General features: G+C 32.3%; 1 protein-coding gene across 9 annotated transcripts in view; it reads right to left on the bottom strand.

Moving 5' to 3' along the window:
* Window positions 1-18550, bottom strand: part of Zfh2 (Zn finger homeodomain 2) — a 386236-nt gene that overhangs the window by 195680 nt on the left and 172006 nt on the right. For all 9 annotated transcript variants that reach the window (XM_083034260.1, XM_083034259.1, XM_083034256.1 and 6 more), the window contains one exon: window positions 3806-3845. The gene's annotated coding sequence lies outside the window, so the exon portion shown is untranslated. The remainder of the gene's footprint in view (window positions 1-3805; window positions 3846-18550) is intronic.

Genomic DNA, 18550 nt, shown 5'->3' with positions numbered 1-18550 from the left:
TTAATTTCGAAGAATCCACGTGCGCGCAGCCGTTCTCTCGCGACTCGACGGAAGCATTATAGGTCGCAGTAAAAGAACCGTCTCTTTAGCCTCCGGTGGTAGGCTCAAATTTGAATTGGCGATCGCATCGATGATCGCTTGGTACGATGGGAAAAAAGCAACGATGCGTATCTAGTCGTTCACCGGTGATAGTTTAGTGCGTAACAGTAGCTATACATGGTGTCACTCTCAAATCTCAATTATACACAGAGAGAATTTTCTCTTAGAATTTACCCTGAAAATCATGGTAATCGTGGGACAATATGGTATGAAAAGAATTTTATGAGAATATCTCTGATTAATATTTATCACAATAAAAATAATAATATCTATCACAATAAAATATAAAACATGTTTGATTAATTTTACCATGCAGTTTAATAAAATTAATCAAATATATTTTATATTTTATTGTGATAGATATTATTTTTGTGATAAATATTAATCAGAGAAATTCTCATAAAATTCTTTCCATACCATATTGTCCCACGATTACCATGATTTTCAGGGTAAATTCTAAGAGAAAATTCTCTCCGTGTATTATTTTTTGTAAAATTGAGAACAAATTTAATATAAATAGTATATATACATATAATATATGTTATTTATATAATATTTTTAAGTATGAATTACAAGATTTTTATAATATTAAAAATAAAATTGAAATATATTTTATTATATATATGTATATCGCATTTTTTTTAAATTAATGATCACAGTAGCGAAATGTGAATTTTCTAAAAGATATACTCCATGTGTTTATTCACTATCCATCTGATAGCGCAAATGTAAATCGAGGATTAGTATCTACTGCGGTTGCAAATTTCTATTGAATACTGGTCGAGAGAATTCCATATACGATATGTTTAACGATTATATAGTAAATTAAAGCGGGATAAGATAGTATAGCGTGATACGGAGGGGCAATATGTTATTTTAATTTAAAATTACGCTCGTGATAATGCCACGCCCACGTTCACCACTTGTCAACCGCGGACAGTGCGTATGGTGCATATACGTACATATGGGAATGCATATCGAGTACAACCGCGCCGCGTCTTCGTTTCTATCGAGAAGGTGCCTGGAATTTGAATGAATAAGCACGGATCGTGGCGCAAGTCGAGGGAGGAATATAGGAGGAAAAAGACGAGCGTGGTGAAAAGCGAAGATGAATTGTGGAGGAATGTGCGGCGAAAAATGTTCCGCGTTTCGATTTGCTCACACGTTTTTCTCACAGTTATCGATAAGCGACTTCCATAACAATTGACATGCATCCCTTTCTAAAAAAGACATGTTATTAACATTGTTGTCACTTTTCCACAATTGCCTGTCTTGATTCGCGTTGTGTGTTATATTCATAGCATCGAGCAGCTGTTATCGTGAGGGTTAGCAATTTGAGTTTGTCCAAAATAAAATTAAATAAAATAATATTGTTTTAAATAATATGTTATAATATTTTAAATTCGATTAATATTTTTGACAGTTATCAGTTGATTTCTGTCAGAAAATATTAATCGCGAATAAAGTATTATAACATATTACTTAAAAATTATTATTTTAATTATAATATGTCGTAAATAATATAATATGTTATAATATATATTTTGTCCGCGATTAATATTTTTTGACAGAGAAATCAGTTGATAACTGTCAAAAATATTAATCGAGTTTAAAGTATTAAAACATATTATTTAAAATATATTATTATTTTATTGAATTTTATTTTGACAAACTGTCAAACTGCTAAGCCTCGCGATAGCCTCTCGATGCAATGAATATAACACAACGCAAATCGAGGCAGCTAAACATAGCGAAAAATAGACAACAATACTTGTGAAAATTAACATGCTTTTTTAGAAAGTCCCTTTTTTTTTTAGAAAGGAACTAGAACAACACAAGCGCGCGTTATTCTTCGATTTTATGTTAAGAGAAATGATACAGAAAACAGCTGATAACTGTCAAAAAATATTAACAGAGTTTAAAGTACTGAAACATTTTTATTTAAAACATATTATTATTTTAATTTTTATAACATAATATTAATTTAAAATTTAATTCGCAAATTAACGCTTTAATCAGCTGATATATGTCAACAAATATTAATAAAGCGTTAATTTGCTAATTAAATTTTAAAATAATAATATATTATAAAATGTAAAATAGTAATATGTTGTAAATAATATGTTATGCCTTATCTGCGATTAATATTTATTGACAGAAATCAGCTGATTAAAGTGTTAATTTGCTAAATAATTTGTAAAATAAGAATATGTTATAAAAATTAAAATAATAATATTTTAAATAATATGGTATAATTCGTTAAACTCGATTAACATTTTTGACAGTTAGCAATTGATTTCTGTCAAAAAGTATTAATCGCAGATAAGGCATTATAACATACTATTTACAACATATTACTATTTTACATTTTATAACATATTATTATTTTAAAATTTATTTAGCAAATTAACACTTTGTTAATATTTTTTAACAGAATTCAGCTGATTAAAGTGTTAATTTTCTAATTAATTTTTAAAATAAGAATATGTTATAAAAATTAAAATAATAATATATGTTTCAAATAATATGTTATAATTTCTTAAACTCGATTAATATTTTTAACAGTTATCAGCTGATTTCTGTCAAAAAATATTAATCGCAGATAAGTCATTAAAACATATTATTTACAATATATTACTGTTTTAATTTTTATAACCTATTATTATTTTAAAATTTATTTAGCAAATTAACGCTTTATTAATATTTTTTGACAGAAATCAGCTGATTAAAACGTTACTTTGTTAATTAAATTTTAAAATAATAGTATGTAAAAAAATTATAAAATAATGTTTTTAATAAAATGTTATAGTATTCTCTTTAAACTCGATTAATATTTTTTGGCAGTTATCAGCTGATTTCTGTTAAAAAATATTATTCGAGTTAAAGTATTATAACATATTATTTATAACATTATTATTTTATAACATTTTTATTTTTAAATTTAATTAGCAAAGTAATTCTTTAATCAGTTGATTTCTGTCAAAACATATTAATCAAGTTTAAATAAAACAAAATGTAAAAATACCATTTTTTTTATATAATATGGAAAAAGAGCGCGCGCATGTGTTCTAGTAATTTCAAAAAGAAAAAATATAGCGATTGTTCTCGTTGGACTATAACTTTAATACTTTGCTAATCTTATAATATTCGTTGTTACGTGAAGTAAAAAATTATTTTACAACAAAAATGAGATTTTAAAATTTCAGAGAAAAATATAAGCTATACTGAATTAAATATCTCGCTGATGTAACGGTAAACATTAACTTTATATATTTCTTTAAAATTATATTTCCTTAAGTTTATGTATTTCTTAAAAAGTTTGAGCATTTTTGCAACAAAAATTCAAAACTCGCTAATATATTAAGCAGCTTGCAAAAATGATTACATATTAAAAAAAAAATATGTAATAATATTTCGGGCTAAACACAAAGTTCTTTTGATTCTTTATTCTTGGGAAATTTTTTGTAAAGTGAGAAATCAAAAAATTTAAAAGCACTACACAAATGAAGCACTGCATCTTTTGATATAAAAGAACCTAAGATAACCGTTCACAATATATATATGTTCGCACATACGAGCAAAAATTTCGGATTACGAGTCCTTCAAATTCTGACTCTTAGTAAACTTCCTTTTCTATATCATAAGAGATCGTACAAGTGTGTGTACTACAGTACATAATATTATAAATCAAATCACTATTACTCACCGGCACGATGCGCAGCGAAGTTGTAGCACACAATGTCGATCTGTAAAATATAATAAATGTATCTAAATTAAAACAATATCTAAAATAATAATATCTATAAATTAATTATTGAACGCAATTAAGTTTTTCATTTATTTAAACAGATATTTAAGAAAATGTCAAAAAAAATTTATGAAACTTTTTATGATGTAAATAAAAATTTGATTTTCTTATATGTATATAAATAATCTATGAATCATTATTATACATTTTTTAAACAATGTTGAGTAAATGTGCAATAGTGCAATGTAAAGATTTTTTAAAGTTCACATATTTTATATATTTCATGATAGAAATCGAATCTGTCACTCGAAAATATTGCCGTTCTTATTCCATTTTATAAATAAAAAATAGAACAAAAATGACAATTCTCTGAAGCAGATTTGTACATAAAATATGAGTTTCAAAAAATTGAAGAAGAGACTCTTATATTATAGATATTTAATAATCACTTTATTAATATATTTACCAATGCTTTTTCGATTATAAAAATTTATTTATAAGATTTTATTTTATTTTTTAGTGAGAGAATTGTGTCATATTGACACAATATATTGTATTAGATCTGTTCACTTTATTCTCTTGAATTAGTATTTGAGACGAAATATATTCAAGTGAGTTAGCGAGATAGAAAGAGAAAAGGAAAAGAAAAAGAAAGAAAGAAAGAAAGAAAAAGAGAGAGAGAGAAGAGTGTGAGAGAGAAAGAGAGAGAGAGAGAGAGAGAGAGAGAGAGAGAGAGAGAGAGAGAGAGAGAGAGAGAGAGAGAGAGAGAAGAGTGTGAGAGAGAGGGGGGGAGGGAGAGAAAGAGAAAGAGAGAAGGCGCAGAAAAAATGCAAGCAAAATAGACATAATATTCCGTCTACCAAAATAATCGCCCGATATTTCTTTCGATACACCTGATATTACAAGCTTTTACTTGCAGGCGATATTTATTCTCAATAAAATAAAATCATAATTTGAATATATCGAGAGACAAGTAAGTTTTATAATTGTAATATCATACCGTATAAATGCGTAGTGATTAATTGCAACGATGAACGTAATTCCGTTACGCGACACACACACACTTATTACTTTTTTCGATTTCCCGATACATTTCTCGGCACTCTTATTACGCACATTTTTATTCTCGCAGGCAATATTTATTCTCGGCAATTTTATTTCTTTCGAAACTGCGGAGAAACCATCGCGAAACTATCGGGTTACCGACGCGAGGTATTGTATACGAATAATATAAAACGACCGTTGGCGCGTGCCACGTTTCTTTCGCCACTTTTGAAACTACAACCGTTCACTTGCAGATATTTATTTTCAATAATCTAAAATCGTAATTCTCTCTATACGCAAGCGATTCTTACGATCGATAATACCGTATCGTAATACTTATGATCACAGTGGTCACATCAGTACTAATTACAGAGATCAACTGATTCCGTTTCTTCGACACTCGCGATGCACGACCGCCATTTTAGGTGTACTATTGCAACCGTCTCGACGCCACGAATAATCACGCACAACATACTCTATACGAACGCGGATGTTAAACATGCCGACTTCCGGTTTCATTAGGGCAGCTAGATATCCGAGATTACGAGATTCGATACTACTTGGCGAAATATTCACTCCGGGAATAATCGTTCGTCTCAATTTCCGTTAAACGCGACATCAATGCGTATGAATATCGAGCACGGAAGAATCGCGAATATAATACTGCTTTAATCACTGTAGTTATCGAAAATCCGTTCCGATATTCATTAGAAACTTGATTAATTAACACTCCCGATACTGTTATACACTCGATTGCGTAAATAATACGATTATAACGGTCGATGAGAATCACGGAACACGCGATCCGACCCCCGCGATCGTCCAGACAAAACTAAACTGTGTCTAATCCAAAAAAGTATGCCTCGCGTGAGGCGGGGGGTGGTGGGGGGGAGGGGCAGGGGGGAGGGGGACTCTCGGTAGCCGAGCTCGACCACTTTGTTTATGTGCATGTACTATGTACGACGTGCGGACAGCGAGCGAGCTAATTCATTGTAGATGTGACTACGTATCATGTTACATCGAACACGAGATAAGCGTCTCTTTCGAAAAAGATCGACAAAAAGAGGAAAATTGAAGCGGTACGTTCAGCACGTATGTACTACCTTTTTCAAACTTTTAACCACGCAATCCGATCAAATAAAGTAAGATATATATTACGAGAATATTTCAACGCTACACAATTCTTCGCGTTCTATACGTGTAATATAACTGTGTAATATAACTGTGAAATGTATAATAACTTGTTCATCTCTCGAGATTATTTTATTAGTCATTAATATTTTGCATACGCAAATTGATACTACGCCGGGTATTAATGTTTATCATATTTATACGTTATTTGAAATATGCTCAATAATGCTATCGTAATCTTACCGTGATATAATTATAGTGATTACTAATTGCACATTAATTATATACCTATTTCATATCTTCTCAACATATATTTTTGTAATATTCGATCTTTATATATCGACATTTATATATTTGCAATAACCCGTCACTATATATACATATAATCATTTAAAGCAGTGTAGCCAACTTCGAAATAATAAATTTTCTTATTTCCCGTTAAAAGCACTATGGTCCGATTCGGAAATTCCGCTGTACTACTCTAACTAAATACGTCACGACGCTATGTGCATTCGCGCGCCAACTTCAGAGGAATCTCGGGATCGAACCGCAAGTGCTTTAATGAAATTGGGGAGAGAAGATTTAATTGTTTCGCGCTCATTTACAGTGGTTTCCTCCGATTGTTTGTGGCATCAAGATGCTGGTCCGAATATATTATGCGATCGAGCATTGTGAGTATCGAAAATTCCGTTAATAAACGCTCGTTATAACATGTCTTTTCGTTAATCAAGTTGTTTAATTTGACGACATGTGTATGTGTAGGTTACTTCACGGTTTCGATTCGATAATTATAAGTAAATTATATTTACATCGATGAATAATTGTAACGCAAAAGAGATATGTTCGAATTTAAGCAATAATGAAATAATTATTACCTTAAATATCGTCAAATGTAACAATAATTTATAACGACTATATTTCATTTCACTTCTCATTTTTCATTTTTCACGCGAAATTTACTTGCTTCGAAAAATAACCATTATTTTATAATAACATACTTATGAGTCGTTAATCATTCAATTGTTAATTTTCAGATAATAATCAGAGGAAATGATATTATGTTTCGTCGTGCGAATAAGAAGCATCTGTTAACGATAGCAAGTATATGCAAAATACGAAGTACGTATACCCAAAATACGAAGGTTATGTGATATTTAACTCGTTACAATCATAATTTGAAATATTTAACGTACTGTAATAATATATTCATATATATTATTTTCATTTTATTCCTTCTATTTCTCAAATTATTAACAAAAAGTTATTGCATCTCTTTTCGTTGCTTTAAAAATATTTGATGCCAGGATTCGTATATTATATATATATATTCCGCGATTCGAAATTAATTAATTATATTGAAAAATTCAAAGCACGATGTAAGACATTAAAAGCAATCCAAGCATCGTTAAAGAAATTATTGCTCTTAAGATAGCGATGAAATAATGATTCATAATTTATATTCCTTGTTCACATCGATTTTTATTTGAAATATATAAATTAGTTTCGACGCTTAAATAGATGTATCGAGACAACATGTCACATTATCTCTCGAAATATGATCGTGACAAGTATTACTAAGTAGCCAAATGTGAGCATTTTCTATACGATTATTACAATTATCAACTTGCGATTTTCGCGATTAACGATTCTTAATTAAAGACAGCTATTTATGCAAGATATTTCGCGTGACCTATTCATTTGATGTAAGAATCGAAATGATAGAAGATGAGAATTAATATAAATATAAATTTGTGTTTCATTGTGGTATTTATGTGAGCGATAGCTGCTTGTTTAATAATATTTGATTTAAAAAATATATCGCATAGCTTTGTCGCAGATTTAAAATAATTAATTTGCTAATTATTTTCGAGTCAAAAATGCGAGATAACACGTGAATCGAGTAATTCAGATAATGAAAAGTCGTAATATATCCTTCATTATTAATATGGAAAGAAATTGAGGAATAAATTCTCTTCAATTATGGAATCAATATTATATTACATATCATTAAAAAGCATTGAATAATCATTGATGACTTAGTTATAAGTATAGTAGTGAAATCTCATTTTCAATAAAATATTAATTATGTCACTGCTTTTATTAGTGACATTTTATTGATTCAGTTTAAGAGAGGAATTTTTTGCATAAATTTATTTCTTATAATTAAATATTTCGTAGTTAAATATTTCGCAATGGTGATGAAATAACACTTACACGATATGTTTGACTTCGTATTTTATTTATAATGTATAGCTCACTTGTACGCTACTGTTTATACGCGATTCCTTTTTGTTGTCATTCGCATGGTAAGGCTCGAGTAAGGAGATAACAGTGCGAGCTACTTTTATGTCGTTTTATTATTTCGTCGAGAATAAATATCACATTTTCTCCAATTATATTACAATTAAAAATCAACAATTTATAAGCATAATGAACGTATCGACAGCTATTTATCATATGATTAAATCATAACATAATGAATTTATTAATAATACATTTATATTCACGGCTTTTATATATTCGGATTGTATTGTCCGTCCAATAATAAATTTCAATTCTATATTTTTGGCTCTTATTGGCATAATCCATCGTGTCTTAACTAAAGCCCATAATACTCGATTCGCTTAGTATCACGCAATATTAGGTTAAATTACGCAGTTATCTTTTAAAATTTTTATTAATAAAACATTGTATGGATATACTCCAAGTCAAATAGTATTGCTATATGTATTTAATTACCAAGTATTAACAGTCGTAATTAATAACTTGTTTTATTTATACATCTATCAATCGCGTAGTAAAAAATTAATACTTCAATTCGATGTGCAAAGTATATCAGCGTTTGATTTATTAAAACATGTATATATTTTATGTAATTTAATCGATCGAAATCTTGCACGAATAGATGGCAAAGTGACGATATATTTTCGAATATTATATTCTGCAGATATTTATCTACCAATTTGAACTCGTATATTTTTATTTTATGCTTACATTTATGCTTATATTATACAAGATTCTAGTAAAATTAAAAATGTATACTTTTTGTTATTAACAGATGCAGCATCGCCGTTGTGAAACATGAATTGTGAATTCCGAGCAAATTATAACTTCGTACGGTATAGTTTTCGTCGTATTATTTTCATTGCAATATAATAAAGTGCGTGTCGTGTGCGCCGTTCATATCGCGAGTATCATGCAAAGTGTCGCGCGATTGTCATATTCTTCTAATTAATGCGTGTGCAGTTTTAGTAAACTTATTTACGCGAGTGAGTATAATGTGAGTGCAACAACCCTGATAACTTGAGAGGACGAGACGGCCTATAGAAAGCATCGAGCAACAGCGAAACAACTATAAAGTGAGTAATTTATTTAATCAAAAATTTATTTTGTTATATATTATTCGTTTATTGATTGTTAAGTTTAAAATAATTATGTCCGCACTGAATTAAATAATCGTGTAATGTATAATGCATATAAAATATTCCAGAGATTTTATATTAACATTTAAAAAATTTACAATAAATTATTTATATTTAATGTATATATAATATTTATGTATCATATTATTATATTATTTATATTTTATATACATGTATACATATACACATATGCAATATTTCAATATTGCAATATTACGCGAGCTTAAAATATTTTCAAGCAATGAAAAGACTAAAATCGAACTTGGCAGGAAGCTGCTAATGCTCGATGCGTTAGCGGCTGCTGTAAATTAATTTGATAAACAAAAATGTAACGCTATACATATGTAGTTTGCCAAACTATATAGTATGCAAAATAAAACTGGATATTCTTGCAAAAATACGACAGAAAGAATATGATTAATATGACAAGTCAACAATGTACTAATTTTAGTAATTTTTAACGTCATTATTATCGCTCTTTTTAGCGAAATAATCGATCTTGGTATCCAAGAAACTCGGCCATAATTAGTCCTAATATCTGTCGTTACGTCATATACTTAGCACATTATAACAAAATATTGCATATGTGTAAACGCGATTGACTAGTTGACGTCAATAAAAAGTTCGAGTTTTGACTGTCGACGTATATAAACTTCATTGATCTATTTTTTTATCGATCTATTTTTTTATCTGTTTTTTTCTGCTAAACACAACCGTAAATATGACATAATATTGTTTGTAACAAAAATGGCATGCAAATCTTTGATCCAGCTATTTCCACGTTTTGATAAAAATAAATTATCATCAATCATTCATTGCAAAAGTAATTGCATGGAGATCGATTCAACAATAATCGATTATAAAATAAATAAAGAACATTCTATATAAAGTATTTGCGGCTACGACAGATATAATGACAAAGTGTATTGTTGCATAATGCGAAATATGTATAGCTTTAGCGACTGAATAGTTTGCGATTCTCTTAATCGGTTTAATTTTTCGTTGATATATATCTCGAAAATTTCCATTTAGTTTCCAGTTAAATTTATTTAGTTTTTGTATCGCGCACAATTAAATATTCCAGTTATATATTGGTTAACAATATTTCAATTTGTTGACCAGTTCTTGCTTTCCACGACATCGTTATATGTGTCGTGATAATTATGTGACGTATATATTAATTAGAATAGAAAAATACTGATATTCTAATATGAACAAAAGTAATTTTTTTTATTCTACTGGAACAATACAAGCACGCGCTACGCGCGCAAATGTTAATTTCTTAATTAAATTTTAAAATAAAAAAATGTTATAAAAATTAAAATAATAATATGTTTTAAATAATATGTTATAATTCCTTAACCTCGATTAATATTTTTGATTTCAGTTATCATTGATTTCTGTCAAAAAATATTAATCAGACAAGGCATTATAACATATTTGTTTACAACATATTACTATTTTAAATTTTATAACCTATTATTTTTTTAAAATTTAATTAGCAAATTAACACTTTATCTGTGTACTATATAAAATTAAGATATATATGTATATATACAATATATTATATGCTTATTTTAGAGAATATTATTTAGAATATTATATACTTGTTTAAAACTTATTTTCTGATCATCCTGCTTAATTTTCAACGGTTGAATTATCAGTATCCCAAGCGCTCGAATTTACGGCTTGCAAAGTATGAGCTATAGTGTTGCTATTCGAGAGAGGCGACTTCCGGTATGGCAGACCATACGCGTCCCTAGTAACAAAACCGAACTATGAGCGGGGGTCCCGCGATATATCTGACAAATCAAAGAATATACGCAGAGCGAGCCCTTTCGATTTCTCGGGTAGGAAGGGTGCGCCAAAGATTCGGTTATTATGATGGAAGAAAGGGTCGATCCGATTGGGCATGGTATCGGGATCCAGGTCCCCGGAAACAGGTAGAATCCACGACACTGTCCCAGATTTCCCTTTTCACCCTTACGGGCTGTGCATAAATCGGCGGACAAACGAAGGTGCAGGGCGATCTTTTAAAGACCGCAACGTACTTTAATTGTATCAGCGAACTGAAAAGGTAGAGCGGAGATGAGAGCGTAGGGGAAATAGGAAAAATGAGAGGAAAGAGGGGGGGAGGGAGGGAGAAGGGGCTCATCGTGTATCATGTATTTTAAGGTATTTGGGTCATGCCTGTGAGGGGCACTGTTTCTATTATTGTCTCAAAGGGAGCGCCCCCTTTTTTCTCCTTTCTGTTTCTCTCCATGAGTCTCCGGGACCCCCTTATCCTCCTTCTAATTCAGCATCATGGAGAGGAACCGATCCGCGTGTGCATTCATTCCGTGGGTCCCATCGCGCGTCGAGAGTGACAGAATTCGCTCCCGCGGGATATATCTGTCTGGGCCAGTCGGGCCAGCCAGGACAATGGTGCGAATTAAGGGTGTTTATGTGTAGGGCATGTGGGAATATTTCGGATGAAAAACAGAGAGAGACAGAGATAGAGAAAAAGAGAAAAAAAAAAGAGAAAGGTGATGTGCGCGACTGTCGCAGGTATGCATGCTAATATCGACAAGAGATTCCACGGTCTCGTTATTACGAACAAGGATCTAGATGAACAAGGGAATAAAAGGGAAAAGGAAGAAGATAATAGTCTTCCCATGATTCACGGAATCAATAGTCGTGATTCGACGGTTAGTCTTCACAATCTGATGGTCGATTTTATATTTTTCAGTAGCGGCTTCCGGCCCGATATAGGCCCCCGCCGGGCCCCCTACATTATTACGTTATTTTTCTCGCCTTTCGTCTTTTCTCTCTTTCTCTCGAAGGGAGACAGGTATCCTCCCTGTTCAAAAGGGGTGACAAGTGTACCGGGTCTTTGCGAATGACGCGGGAAGGTAAGACCTGTAACGGGCGCGAATCTACCCTCCCAGCGAGAAATTTGAATTTGAATCCTGTTCGCGGTCGGTCGCGTGCGGTCACGGATCCTGAAATTTGCATATGGCCAGCACATGAAAGGGGATGACGAAGTGGAGCGCGCCTTTTGTGAATGGCGACATGCTCCGGCGCGCTGAATCTCGAGGACTAGATCGTTGATGCAGAAGCTTTGTCCTCGTATACGACGGTTATTCCAATCGAGCAGGGATATGACTTCTGCGTTCGCACCTTTGTCGATCGGTGATAGGATTTATGCGTTTTTCGAAAACTGCATGTTATTTGAAATCGCGTTTTCCAATTTGCAATTAACAATTTCGTTTTATTATCGCGCATACAGATAAATATAAAATATAATTTATAACGACAAATATTTATAGAGAACACTCGGAATTGATATTTATCTAAATAATCAATATATCAATGGTTTTTGATTATAGTAATTAAAAGTATAATTATTTATTTTTATCGATTAAGCTTGAAAAGAAAAATGGATAAACTGTATTTTTCTCGTGTAAAATGAGCATATTATGTAAAACGTTTTCCTAATCATCTCATCTCTCATACAAGTAGCTCGCGCATTCACCATGCAATGTAAATAAATCATTCGCTCAAATACCGTATGACAAAGGCATCATCACATCCGGCTCGTGTCGCTAGGTCGAAAAATTTGAATATTTTTTTCTCCCGTCCACGCGAGCCGCGCACTTTCCATCCAGCTCATTTCGAACTGTGTAGCGATTCCCGATGTGCAGACACGTGTCCGACGAAACGTCGATTCTAATTCTAATCTCTGCGCAAGACGGATTTAAATATTTTTCTCCTCCCGACGCCGATCCTGCGGCGCAGTCCTGTCGCGCGTCCAGGATGTAACCGAGGACACGCGACCGCATTTGAATCACATTCGAATTCCGCCACGAGCCCACCGGCGATTTGCATCGTTTCTGATTTCCACTCTTAGAATCCAGCGTGCTGTTTTGCATGATTTGCTTCTTAGAGGCACGAGTCTGCTCTATTCGGGGTCTCGAATCCGCCTTGGATGCAGGAGGGAAGTTGCATAAGTAGCCGCATTTCGAGCATAAAAAATGGAAATTTATGTAATATACACAGGGGTCGAAAAAACATTGATATAAAGGCAGGATGAAAAAAACATTAAAAAGGAGAAATCTATCCAGAAAATTTATCTAAAAAAGTTAGTCGCATAATTAATTGTTATTAATTAAATTAATCACATCTAAACCCAAATGCACTCTTTGAAAAATTATTTTATTTATATATTTAATATTTATATTTAAATATCTAATTTCAGATCATTCTATAAAATTTTTCGAATAATTTAGTTTGCTTATTATTATCTATATAAAATTTTTATATTACTTATTACTCTGTAATTCAAATAATGACAACTAAAATTTTAGTAAGGCTCTCAATGTTTAATACATATTTAAATTTCAACAACTAATAAGAGCAAGACGCGAATGGTAGTGCGTCAGTTTCAAGGAAGAATTAATTTTTCGTTGAGACTGATTCGTTATGCATAAGGCACTAATTTTCCTTGGTATCGTGAATCCAATTAATTAAAAATAAAATCTCGAATTAAGCTTTATTTAAAATTTCTTAGTATCGTAATCTGTCATCTGCGTCCGACTCTTACTAGCCGTTGAAAATTAAATATGTATTTCAAATAATAATTTGGGATATTTATATACAAGAATATTTATATGCAAGAAATAAAAAAAATATAAAATTGCTAATTATCTATCTTACTTAAAAGACGAGCTAGAATATCGTAGATTTCGATAACGTCGTAAAACGTCTCGATTCAAATCCACCCGAGCTATCGAAAGTGTGGAGGTCGTAAACGAACTGTTCGGTCCTTCTCCCCGATTTTAATCGTGTCCGTCGACGTCGCTCGGGAATTCATTTTCGTGCGAATGGAAAAGAAGAAGAAAAAGAGAGGTGAACGCAGTCAACTTGTTACAAAAATTTACCGCGATTGAGGGGGCCGGTTTACAAACCGTGAATGTCTCGAGTTTCTCGGATCACTCTCTCTTTTTCTCTCTCTCTTCTCTCTTGTCGTATGTAACACATTTTTTCGCGAGGGATTCATCGATAGCAATAACTGTCGATCGATCGCGCGATTTCGCATCTCCGCCCGCTCTCCTGCGACCCTCGCAGGCGAGATCAAGCCTACCTTGACTAGTGCGTTCTCGAATCTTTCCTTCGCGGTGATTTTTATCGCGTTAAAGAAGTTCCGCGCGCCGTTTTACAACCGGCACGGAAGATCGTCGGATGACGATAGTAATAATTGTCGTGCGTACGACCGATCGATCGGCCATTTGGGCGTTCCTCCGAGGTCGCCTTCGCGATATTCCATGGGGCCCCCCTTGCTTTAACGGCTGCGCGGTCCACGGACGCTGTTCCTGACGAGTATGGAAACCCGTGGGTGACAATGATAATAATTGTACGGTCGTACCTGCATCCGAATGGAGTTGCCGAATGACGTTGAAAGCCCGACGCGCCGATTTTTGCGATGTTATAGAAGGGCCGTGTGTTTATTCCAGAGAGATTCGTGGGTGACAATAACGATTTTAGTTTTACAGCGGACGTATTGACTCGCGATGTTTGTCTGTGACACGTTGTACTTTATACACAATACGACAGTTGCACGGAAACAGGAATATATAGCAGTGATGCGCAACCATTCTCTTCCGCGGAAGATAAAGATTCTTTATTTGCAAGCGGCGCATGTAAAAATCTCAAACGTTAAATGACGTTATTTTGTTTTAATAAAATTATTTTGTGCAATATTCGTATATTTTTGTACAGCGACGTAAATAAGTAATCCGGATTAAAAATTTGTCATACATCAAGGTATGTAATTAATGACGGATGCAGCAATACATTTTTGGGGATTTTAATTGGGAATTTTTTTTGAATGTAATTCTCTGTCACTTATATTTTTATTTAGCATTTTCTGACGCTTCAGAAAATTAAAATCATCCAATCGAGACGTTACGCGGTGTCCCTTTATTTACGGCACAACGTGCCTTCGCATAACGGATTGTTATGGTTTCATCTGCCCGTAAAAGTAGGCCCCTGTCGAAAGAGCGAGAGTATAGAGAATAAATGCAAAGCGGATGAGAGTGAAAAATCAAAATGATGCAAATGATCGGTACGGCTTGGCACGAGAACTCGGGCGATATTCAAATTTCGAATGGTCGCGTGTCGTTGAAGACGGCTGCAGATTTATGCGGATGGCACGGCTTTATATTGTGTGAGATAATAAAATTAGGATCGACGCTCTGTCTCGTTCGTCGGATGTTCGATTATGTACCTCAATAAAATGGATCGCTTTTGCATGAAGGGATTTCTATGAGCGTTGGAAGGTAAAGGTACACATGGCGACACGTGGGTCTTCAACGGCGACGATGACGGTGACGAGGACGGCGACGATGACGGTTGAAATCGATGCAAATGGTCTGCGCGTCCGTGACGAATTTCGAATTATGTTTCTAGTTTACGATCGTGCGCGGCGGCACGCCTCATAAATATTTATTAGAAAATATATCTGTCCGTAAGTCCGTAAATCTATCTTATCAAACATCCATCATCGAGCGAACAGCGAAACTCGATATAATCAATAGAAAAAAAAAAAAATTTATTGACTTTTCCCACTTTTGAAACGAATCATGGATCAAAATATGACCTTTTTTCTTTATTATAACAGTATTCTTTTTTAGTTATATTTTAAATCTTTTTTTTTTCAATACAGATACAAAATATATTTCATGATCGTAAGTAAATAAAATAATGTAAAATTTTAGAGAAAATTTTTTTTCGTAATAACCAGAAACGTAATAATAAATAGATATATAAATTTCTTTCATAAAATATGGTTATTAGAATAAAAATAGATTTCCAATATAAAATAAAGTCATGAAAAATAATAAGACAATTGATAGACGACATTAATAGGTGCCTTCTTTGCATATCTACGTTCGATTGTTGTCAAAATCATCTCAAGAGGCGATTTTAGTATCGCTTGTTTATCGCGAAATATCTCAAGTGGAATGAAAAAAAAATCGCAAAGAGTAGATGCGTTTAGGAGAGGTGCAATTTCGATAAACTAGTTCTACACGTTTGACTTAAAGGAAGAAACAACAAAAAGATGGCACAATGTGGGCGAATTTTATAGGCAATTTTATAGGCTGGACTACAAAGCGACATTTGTAACTTCAAGTATCATAGAATCGGTGATATAACACGGATGCTCACCTGGTGAAAAAGTTGCGGCGAATCACGAAGCTCGAGCGGGGTGTACATGCTTTTATCGCGGTTGTATTTTTTAACGGGGCAACGCAAAAGAGAGACAATACAAAATTTTACATTACAAATTCTACGTATTTTAAGACTGTATATCGCGATCATCATATTTATTTTTATTTGACAATGATGTTTCTTCAAGCTTCTGATACACTTTCAGTCTAATTTAACTTTCTTGAATATTTACGCGACTTGTATGTGAAAATTTGAAATAAAATATCATAATTAAAATAATAAATTTAAAATAATAAAATATATTTTTCATTTAATCGGCTCTCAATATTAATAAATAATAAATAAATAAATGTGATCTGATGGTCTAGATGCGCGAAAATTAATTTCTAATTTTTCGGAACAGTATCTCTTGGTTTGAGATCACTGAGTTCCATTTGATTAATTATCAATCAACCTCGTACTTACAATGGAAAAATAGGCGAGAAAAATATAGGTCCGAAAAGCCGAGGTTGATTGATAATTAATCAAATGGAACTCAGTGATCTCAAACCAAGAGATACTGTTCCGAAAAATTAGAAATTAATTTTCGCGCTTGGCTCTATTTGCCGACATCTAGAACATCAGATCACATTTATTTATTTATTATTTATTAAAATAATAAATAAATATGTATATTACACTTATGAAATTTGTATGACTCGATAAATTATATGTATATGAAATACAACTTTCGATAATCAAACACATCACAAAGTAGTATCTGCGATGAGAAAATTATGCAATATATACAAGAACATTTCAGCTCCTAAAGTGTATCGGAGAATTGATAAGACATCTCAGGAGATCCGAAGGTTCCGTATATCAGCATTAGATATCTTCGTTCTTGAGATAATCGCGGTTCAACGTCAACGTGACTGATTACGTCGCAATGTCCCGCTAGCGTGTCACATTTGCATCAGAGAGATTATCATCTGGATACTCGATATCTCGAAAATAAGGACTAAAACGTAGAGCTCGGCTTGTGAAATTCGAATCGGAATGGTCGAGTATTCGTATCCCGCACACTCGCGTTTCGTAAATTAAAACTTTGGTAGGAGAATGGCATGTATATGTATATACAATTGCACTGGTGTCGGTACTCTCTTGGGGAATAAGTAATTGTCTAACAACGGCAAGTCTCTCTCTCTCTCTCTCTCTCTACTTCGGCGATCGTCGTTTACAGTTTTGCACCATGCAAACGGCCTCTTGAAGCTTTACGGATTCTAAACACGAGATTCTCTGTCGAGTTTCTCGCGATGTTCCTCGCGGCGCATAATTATTTATTTTTGCCTAATAAAGATCAATTTTACTAAGATAAAAGTTATAGTTAAAAAAATTTCGTTCTAATAAAAAGATTCTTGTTCTTTATATTTTTATATTGTAATTAAGCTATCAAATATATCATGTGTTTTGATTTTCATTTTTAATCATTATGTATGTGTGTGTCTAAGAAAAATATGAGAATAAATATTTTTTTAAAATTCTTTAATTAATAATTCTTAGCCGAGTGGGGGAAAATATTATAAATATTATTAACAAAAATACATAAATTAATAGACGTACACAAACGATGAGATGACATGCTGCAAAATTTAATCACAAAAATTATAAAATACATAATAAAATAATAAAATAAATCATACGATAATATTAAGAGCAATAAATTAAGTATAATGAGAAATAATGTAGAAAGTTACATGCAGGTAGAAGAAGGAAATAGACCAAATATATCTTGAAGAGGCGATAAATTTTCATCTACTTAATATCAAAATTACATAATAATAATCCGTTAATTACATCGTATGTTTTTATTACGTTATTGTGGGGGGTAATGAATGTGAAATTATCCAAATGACGC

The sequence above is a fragment of the Prenolepis imparis genome, unplaced genomic scaffold (assembly GCF_030444845.1).
Source record: "Prenolepis imparis isolate NDT839.2.m4 unplaced genomic scaffold, iyPreImpa1.0 SCAF_3, whole genome shotgun sequence".
Taxonomy (NCBI): Eukaryota; Metazoa; Arthropoda; class Insecta; order Hymenoptera; family Formicidae; genus Prenolepis; species Prenolepis imparis.
This window is presented reverse-complemented; position numbering and strand designations above follow the sequence as displayed.